This window comes from Trachymyrmex septentrionalis, unplaced genomic scaffold, assembly GCF_001594115.1.
Source record: "Trachymyrmex septentrionalis isolate Tsep2-gDNA-1 unplaced genomic scaffold, Tsep1.0 scaffold60, whole genome shotgun sequence".
NCBI classification, from domain to species: Eukaryota; Metazoa; Arthropoda; class Insecta; order Hymenoptera; family Formicidae; genus Trachymyrmex; species Trachymyrmex septentrionalis.
The window spans coordinates 4292444-4300019 of record NW_017305779.1 but is presented as its reverse complement, the minus strand read 5'-3'; positions in this window follow the sequence as shown (position 1 = coordinate 4300019).

The window sequence follows — 7576 nt, the reverse complement described above, 5'->3', positions numbered from 1 at the left end:
ATATGTATACACATAAAGTTGCAAAGAAATATTTATCATATAATTTACAGAAAAAATAATAGAAAAGCAAAAAAAAACCAGGCTACAATAGATTAAAAATCAACATATTTTTGTAATATTTATGTACATAAATTAATTCTATTCGGTCGCTACTTCGTACGGGCGAGGACCGTTCCTATGGATCGGCCGAGTTACATCTTTTACGACCGAAGTTATAAAGTTAACTGTGCAACCTTGGCGGCAGCTCATCTTTGCCGAAACTTGTGATATTTTGATCGCATCCGGTCAAACTTGTTTACTAAAAAAGGAAAAGGAGATGAAAAAAATATTACAGTAGTTTTGTATTCCAAACTAATTAATTTCAACTCTTCGAGAAGAGTTGCACAATTGACGAGAGGTTAGACTTTTGCAGACCATCTCGAATTGATATTCTTAAAAAGGTAATCCATCCCATATCCATAGTTTAAGAAATGGAAGTAGATAATTTTGTAAGAACAGAGTAAGTAAAATTAAAAAAAAAAAGAAATAAATTTAATATAACTTAATATAATTATTAATACATAATTAATTAATTGATACATAGTAATTTACATATATAAGTACAAGACGTAATAATTTTATTGTATAATAAAGAAACAACATATAATTAAAATTATAATAAATACTCTCTAAATCTCAAAATCAGTGAATAATTAATCACTATTTAGTGGCATCCCAGACAACAAAAAGTGTCTGAAATCGCGTCATAAGACATTTTTTGCATCTAAAAGACAACTTAAAGACGTCTTATGTCACAATTTTAGACTTTGTGTTGTTTGGGATACTTGGCATTGGCTAATCAGTAAAATTCGACTAAAAAAGAAAGAAAGTTTGAGTATTATTTAATTAAAATATCGATTTTTATATCTAATACCATATGTATTGAATTTATATACTAATCTCACTAAAGCAAAGTTATCTAGATTAGGAATCCTATGTTTTATTCACTGATATTTGATGGCACACTTAGGACTGATGTCAGTGATTATTTATTAATTCAAATTTAGAGAGTAATATATAATATAATAAGTAGAATTAGTGCAAAATTTCGAAAATGCCTTCAAATAAAGTAACCTTTTTCTATGCCATTTTTTGCATCAAAATGAAAATATTTGAATTATTATGCCGTTAAATCAGTGCAGTATAGATATATTTTAATATAAATTGTTACATAATCCATTACATCGAATCAGAGATGTCGCGCAGACCTGTGAAAGTATTAAGAAGAATATGTAAATCAAGACATAGCAATCAGACGCGGTCAAACTGACATAATGCATAATGGGAATAAAAAAAGAACTGGATTATGCAAGACGAACATATAACGAGATATTTATTGTAAAGACGATATAAAAGTGATTATTTTTTAAAAGACAATATAAAATAAAATAAGAAATTGTTACAGAAATTGTCACTAACTCTATGAATGAAATTCAAGTCTTTATTCTATTTATTTTTTGCGGTGCTTTTGTCTATGCAAGTTGCTGTTTTCATAAATATATTACATTAATTAGTGAATAATATAACAATATTACGAAATAACAATATCACGAAATACTGCTGGCGAGAATTCTGAGCATAAAATTCTGAGCATATTAATCTTTTGTTCTGTTAGTTTGTATTTTGATAAGAACTTGTTTTCGTGTTGTAAAATTAAGAACAATTAAAAAAAATTATTTTAGTTACTTCTGTACATAATTAATTTATTATTTATTATTATTTTATTATTAAGTTTAGTATTAATTAGTATTATTTAGTTTTACTTATAATTATATATATATATATATATATAGATAAAATGGATAACATGGGCGACTTTTCGTGTTTAAGAAAATTTTTAAATAACTATACATCTATATTACTGTCTCTGCTCATGTTTATTGTTAAGAAATTAAGAATATCTAATAAAACAAGATATTCATGCATGACGAATTCTATTACTTTAAAAACTGTTGAAAATATTGTCCAAAGACATAGCTTCATGTAAATAGATTTTTATCTACGTTTTTTACTTATTTTTTTCATGTAAAATCACCTCTTTCCTGGTTGTACCACAATTTTCGGGAACATCCTGTATATTTAGGTAATTTAATTTTTATAAAATATACGTTAATTCACAAAGACTTCTTACTATTCAAAAGAAATTAAGTAAAAAAGGGCAAATAGGAGTCAGGCGTAGTTGCGCGCGAAATAATTTACAAATGTAATACAAACTTTTTTATTAAATTTACGCGCTTATATATTTTAGCTTATTTTTTAGCCTTTTTGAGAGACATAAATTACTATTATAAATACAACATATACGTGATGACTAACTTGTCATAGTCAGTTCCCTCCACCTCACTAAAAGAACCTCAATACTGGAATGAAACACAGATGAATGTTTAAAAATTACAACAATAAATTTTTATCAGAGATGAACCATGGAAATAACAACTTAATTTTTATAATACGGACATTTTTACTTTCTATGTATTAAAATATAATATTATAATTGCGATAGTTTTACTATTATATATAAGAATAAATTCTATTATACAATTTTGCAAATTAACTTTAATTACTCCTACAAGTTCTACGAAATGTCTTAGCATATAATAAATTTATTTAAATAATACGTTTAGTTAACACATTTATTTATGTATATACACTATTCAGATTAATTTATAATTATATAACTCCATTTATGCAGACAATTTCAAACAGTCAATTAATTCCGCCTATATATACGTTTCTCGCAGTACTCTGGTGCGTTAATATTGCATGTTCTCAGGAGACTCAATGTAAACTGCCAGTAGCATGTTGAAATCAGAGGCAGTACAACAACTTTTCTATTTCGAATACTGAACCGGAGTTTGTAGTCAAAATCTGATAATTAACTCTAATAATAAAAATATTTTTTGAGAAACAAATAGTAAAATTATTTTATAAAAAAAGGTTTTATTTTTTAATAATTAGGATTCTTGTTCCTAAATATATTTTAATAGTTTAATAGATATTAAAACTATTATTTATTAATTATTTATTGTTTATTCATTATTAGGAGAAAGGAGAGGGCTACACTAGAATGTTCGAAAATCATAGCCTTTGGATATGAATATTTTATAAACGTAACCTTATGAATTGCATTTATATTGTAAAATACAGGAATAAAATTGAAAATTTTGGAAAATATAAAATTAAAATATTAAAAATCTTTTAAGTTTTGAAAAAACTTTAATTATTTGTTTTAAATCAGAATTAACAATTAAATTAGATTTATCAATAATTAGATTTATCATAACTATAACAAAATTTGAAATTATGATAAAATATTTTTGCATGATAATTATTTTTTCTAATTTTTTATTATTGGGTAATTGTAGATAAAAATAATTTTCTTAATTTATATTATTTTAATAAAATTATATTACAAATAATTATAATTATATTGTAAAATTTATTAGAATTAAATTTAAAAAAATTTTGATAAAACATGTAGCTTTATATAAATTAATAAAAAAAATCTTTAATAATTTTTTGTTGTGTAATTTATATCTCTATTACTCTATTTTTTTATAAATAGCGATTAAATTTGAGTTATGTTTATTAACTTATTTTGAATACATAGAATGCTGATATACAATTTATTTAAACAGGATAATTGGAAAAATACATATATATTTATTTTAAAATTATCCAGATTTTTTTCTTAATAATTTTTCTATTTTGTGATAGAATCTTAAATTTTATTATTTTCAAAAAATTGCTGATTAATTTAATTTAATTATTTATTTATTTTAAGATTATGTTGACTTCAGTACATATGATCTATGATGTCTGCTATTTACGAATCAGTGAACAGGAAATTATTTTGATAAATATGCTAGGTATCAATAACTTTATGCAAGTTGCACCTTTTCGTTATAATAGTGTTTGCGATTATATGATGAGAATATTAATAATTCGAGAGAAAATACATAAACATATCAGAATATCAATTTTTTAAATTAAAATACGCTTGTATCATTATATGCTTATTACTTGTATTGACATAAGTACATATTATACTGATTTAATGTAGTACCAAATACTACTGCATTAGTTTTCAAGAGATAATTTTAAGATAATGGAGCTTTCGCTAAATATTTTTACTTTGTTAAAAAATTCTTATATATGTGAAAGTTATAATTTATGTTGCTGAGATATGTAAATAGCAATTAAATTATTTTATCTTTTTTTCTCTCTCTTTCTGTAGCAGTTTAATTGTATGTAGATATTTATAAAAGTAATATTCTCTAATTAAAAAAAAAATTTACACTTATCTGTATTATTAATGTTTTTACTTAAAATTTTAAATATTAAGTATTTAGAAAGATATAAAAAATTATTTATAAAATTATAGATGACTATTTTCTTTACTTTCAGATTACATATTTCTTTCTTTTTTTTAACTCTAATTAATAATGATAATGATATATCAATTATGTGTAATAGCATAATATGTTTTAGTAAATAATTTGTTAATTTCATATAAAAATATTTTTTTGCAAACTTTTGAAAGTTTTAGTATAACTTCTCGAGTTATCAATAGCCCTTTGTTATTGCTAAACAATAAATCACTTCCTAGATCTCTCTATAAATTCACACGTATATATTCAGTCATAAATCAATATGAATAACGGCGTTCGTGTACATTTTATGCCTTTCTCTGGCTTTTGCTGAAAAAGAAGCTTACGCAAAAATGTTGTTCTTTTGTTAAATCTTTGTTCTGAAGCATGTTTGAATTATAAGTGAAGGTAGGAAGTAATACCTTTTCCCATACGTTCACTTCCGCATCTCCGCCTATGAACTTAAATTTCAATCTTGTTATACTGATTATGTCTTAATTTAATTTTTTACGTAATTGATTTTTGTATAAATTTTGCATAATTAAATTAAATTAGATGATAAGTATTTTCAATTATATTAATTTTTAATAATTCAATTAATAGAAAATAATTTAAGTTACTTTATAGATATTAAATAATTTAGTTAATTAAAAATAATTTAAAATTAAAAAAATAATAAAACTAATTTTTAAATTTTTTGTTGTACGCATTGTGCTTGTGCAACTACAGAAATGTGCAGTTGTAGAATTAATTATGAAATTTTAACATATGGAATGGTATCAGATTTGAATGATAAAATAAGGTTTTAGAGTGAGAAGAATAATAACCGGTTCGACACAAAAGCAAAAGTAAAATTATTTGCACGATCTTCTCTTTCTCCTCTCACTTTCAATGAAAGTCGGCAAATTCATTCACGGAGATTGTTCGTAATATCGGTATAGTTGATACACAAATCGATAATTAATGTTAATGCTTTTAATAATCGCAATTAACTTTGTATAAATAGATGCAAGGATGCATTTATCAGATTGCTCACGTAATTCGGAAATAATCAATTATTTATAGCTAACAAGTTTAAATCTTTAATTTTAGAAATGTTATGCTCATTTTTTACAATAATTATTGATTAATTTAATTTGATCGAAATTATTCTTATTACTGGATTTAATTTCATATTTTTGCGGTTCCAGCGGCTTTATGATTATTCAGATAGTGGTTTCGGTTTCATGATTTTTCTCTTTGTTGCTTTTATTCTAGCAATATTACAGACATTGGTATTAGTGCAATCTTATATAGTATAAATGATAAGTGTTTATATGAGTAAATGATTTGCAATCATTGGAGAAAGTGTGCTGTGCCTACTTTTCTATACTTATTAACAAAAAAAGAATAAATAAATACAATGAAATGATTTTAAAACTGCAATAAAGCTCGTAATCATTATTAACAGAAATACATGATACTAAATAACAAATATTGATAAAATATCAAAAAGAAACTTCCTAAAAATAAATCAATGTATTATTACTGAAAAACAATAAATATTTGCTGATGATTACATCAGTTATAAGTGATGGGTAATATTCTTAAAATTTATCTAGGTACAGACACAGTTACATATACGTAAATTTATCTAAATGCAGATATAGATACACATATTAAAATGTATATAGGTACAGATATCAGACAGATACTGTGAAAGTATCTTCAGATGCACCTCAGATACTCTTAAATTATTTTATAATAATGGTAATGTAATAATGGTAACATGTAAAAAATGTATTAATTATTAAATCAATCATTCATTTATTCATATAGATAATTCATATCGATAATCATTTATTTATTTATATAAATAATTAAAAAAATTATAATTATCATAAAATGATTTAGGATAAGAATTAAAAGATACAATATTATTCATCATAGTTTTACAAATTAAAAATGCTTCAAGCATTGTGTTTCCGCTTAACTATACATGCGTTAGAAATTTTACAAACTAAGATCATTGCCTGCGTTGAGCAGAAAAAGCAGCTGCGTAATTGTACAATCTTTAATATGACTGTTTTGTATTTAAATTCTGTGAGGAAAGGAACTAAAAGGAAGACCAATCATGTTATAGAATTTTGCAACAGCAAAGCTGCTTTTTTTTCTGTGGAATAGAATCAATCGGCAATAACGCATAAAATGAAATTATGACTATGCTAAGAAAATGTATCTGCAAAATGCATCTGAAAATCAGTTTAGATGTTGTGTTTTTTTATATAGATACAGAGATACAAATATTCGAATTTGAATGTATCTCAGATACAGATTTGATATACAAAATGTATCTCTATATATGTATCTTCAACACTGGTTATAAGTATAGTACTGAAATCACTGATTCACTTTTAGAGAATAAAGGTAATCAGAGAGATAAACTATTAAAATTATTGTATTTACTCTAAAAAACGTTGATGTGGATTTAATACCCTTGATATGGATTTAACACCATGGATGTGTAGATTCTAAACTTGTGGTGTTAAATCCACATTATGTTGGTTTTTAATTTAATAAAACCAACATAATAAAAATTATACAGACCTCATGGAATTAATATCAATCTCATTATATAATGTCAATTTTTAAAGTAATGATTTTGTTAAAACTGTTACTAAATACAAATATATTATAATAATATAAACGTATTGAAGTAAGAAAAACATTAGAAATTGAAACATATATTCTAAAATCCTAAAAGAAAATATTTTTTTTATAAAATTGTTTTAAAAAGGCATTTTTATTCTAGATTCTGTTAGAAATGAAATAAATATTTCTGTTGCGACTGATTGACAATGAACTTGCGTGTTTTCTTACGAAACAAATGCCACTTTTATGTTATATTGCACGTATGCGAAATGGAAACCGATGAATCAGGTCACAGGCCTTCTTACTGTGTACGAACTCCATCACTACCTTTCGGTGATAGTCCTTTCACTCTCGTTTACATTACATTCGCTTCGCTTCTGAGAAGATATTGATCGTACGTTTTTCATATTAGTATACAACCGGAAATTGAAACGTAAGTTATATGTCGAAATTATTATTTCCTATGCTTTTTTACTGTTTGCATGAGATAATTTAACGAGAAACTACGGTCAATCAATCTGTGAATAACCTTTTTT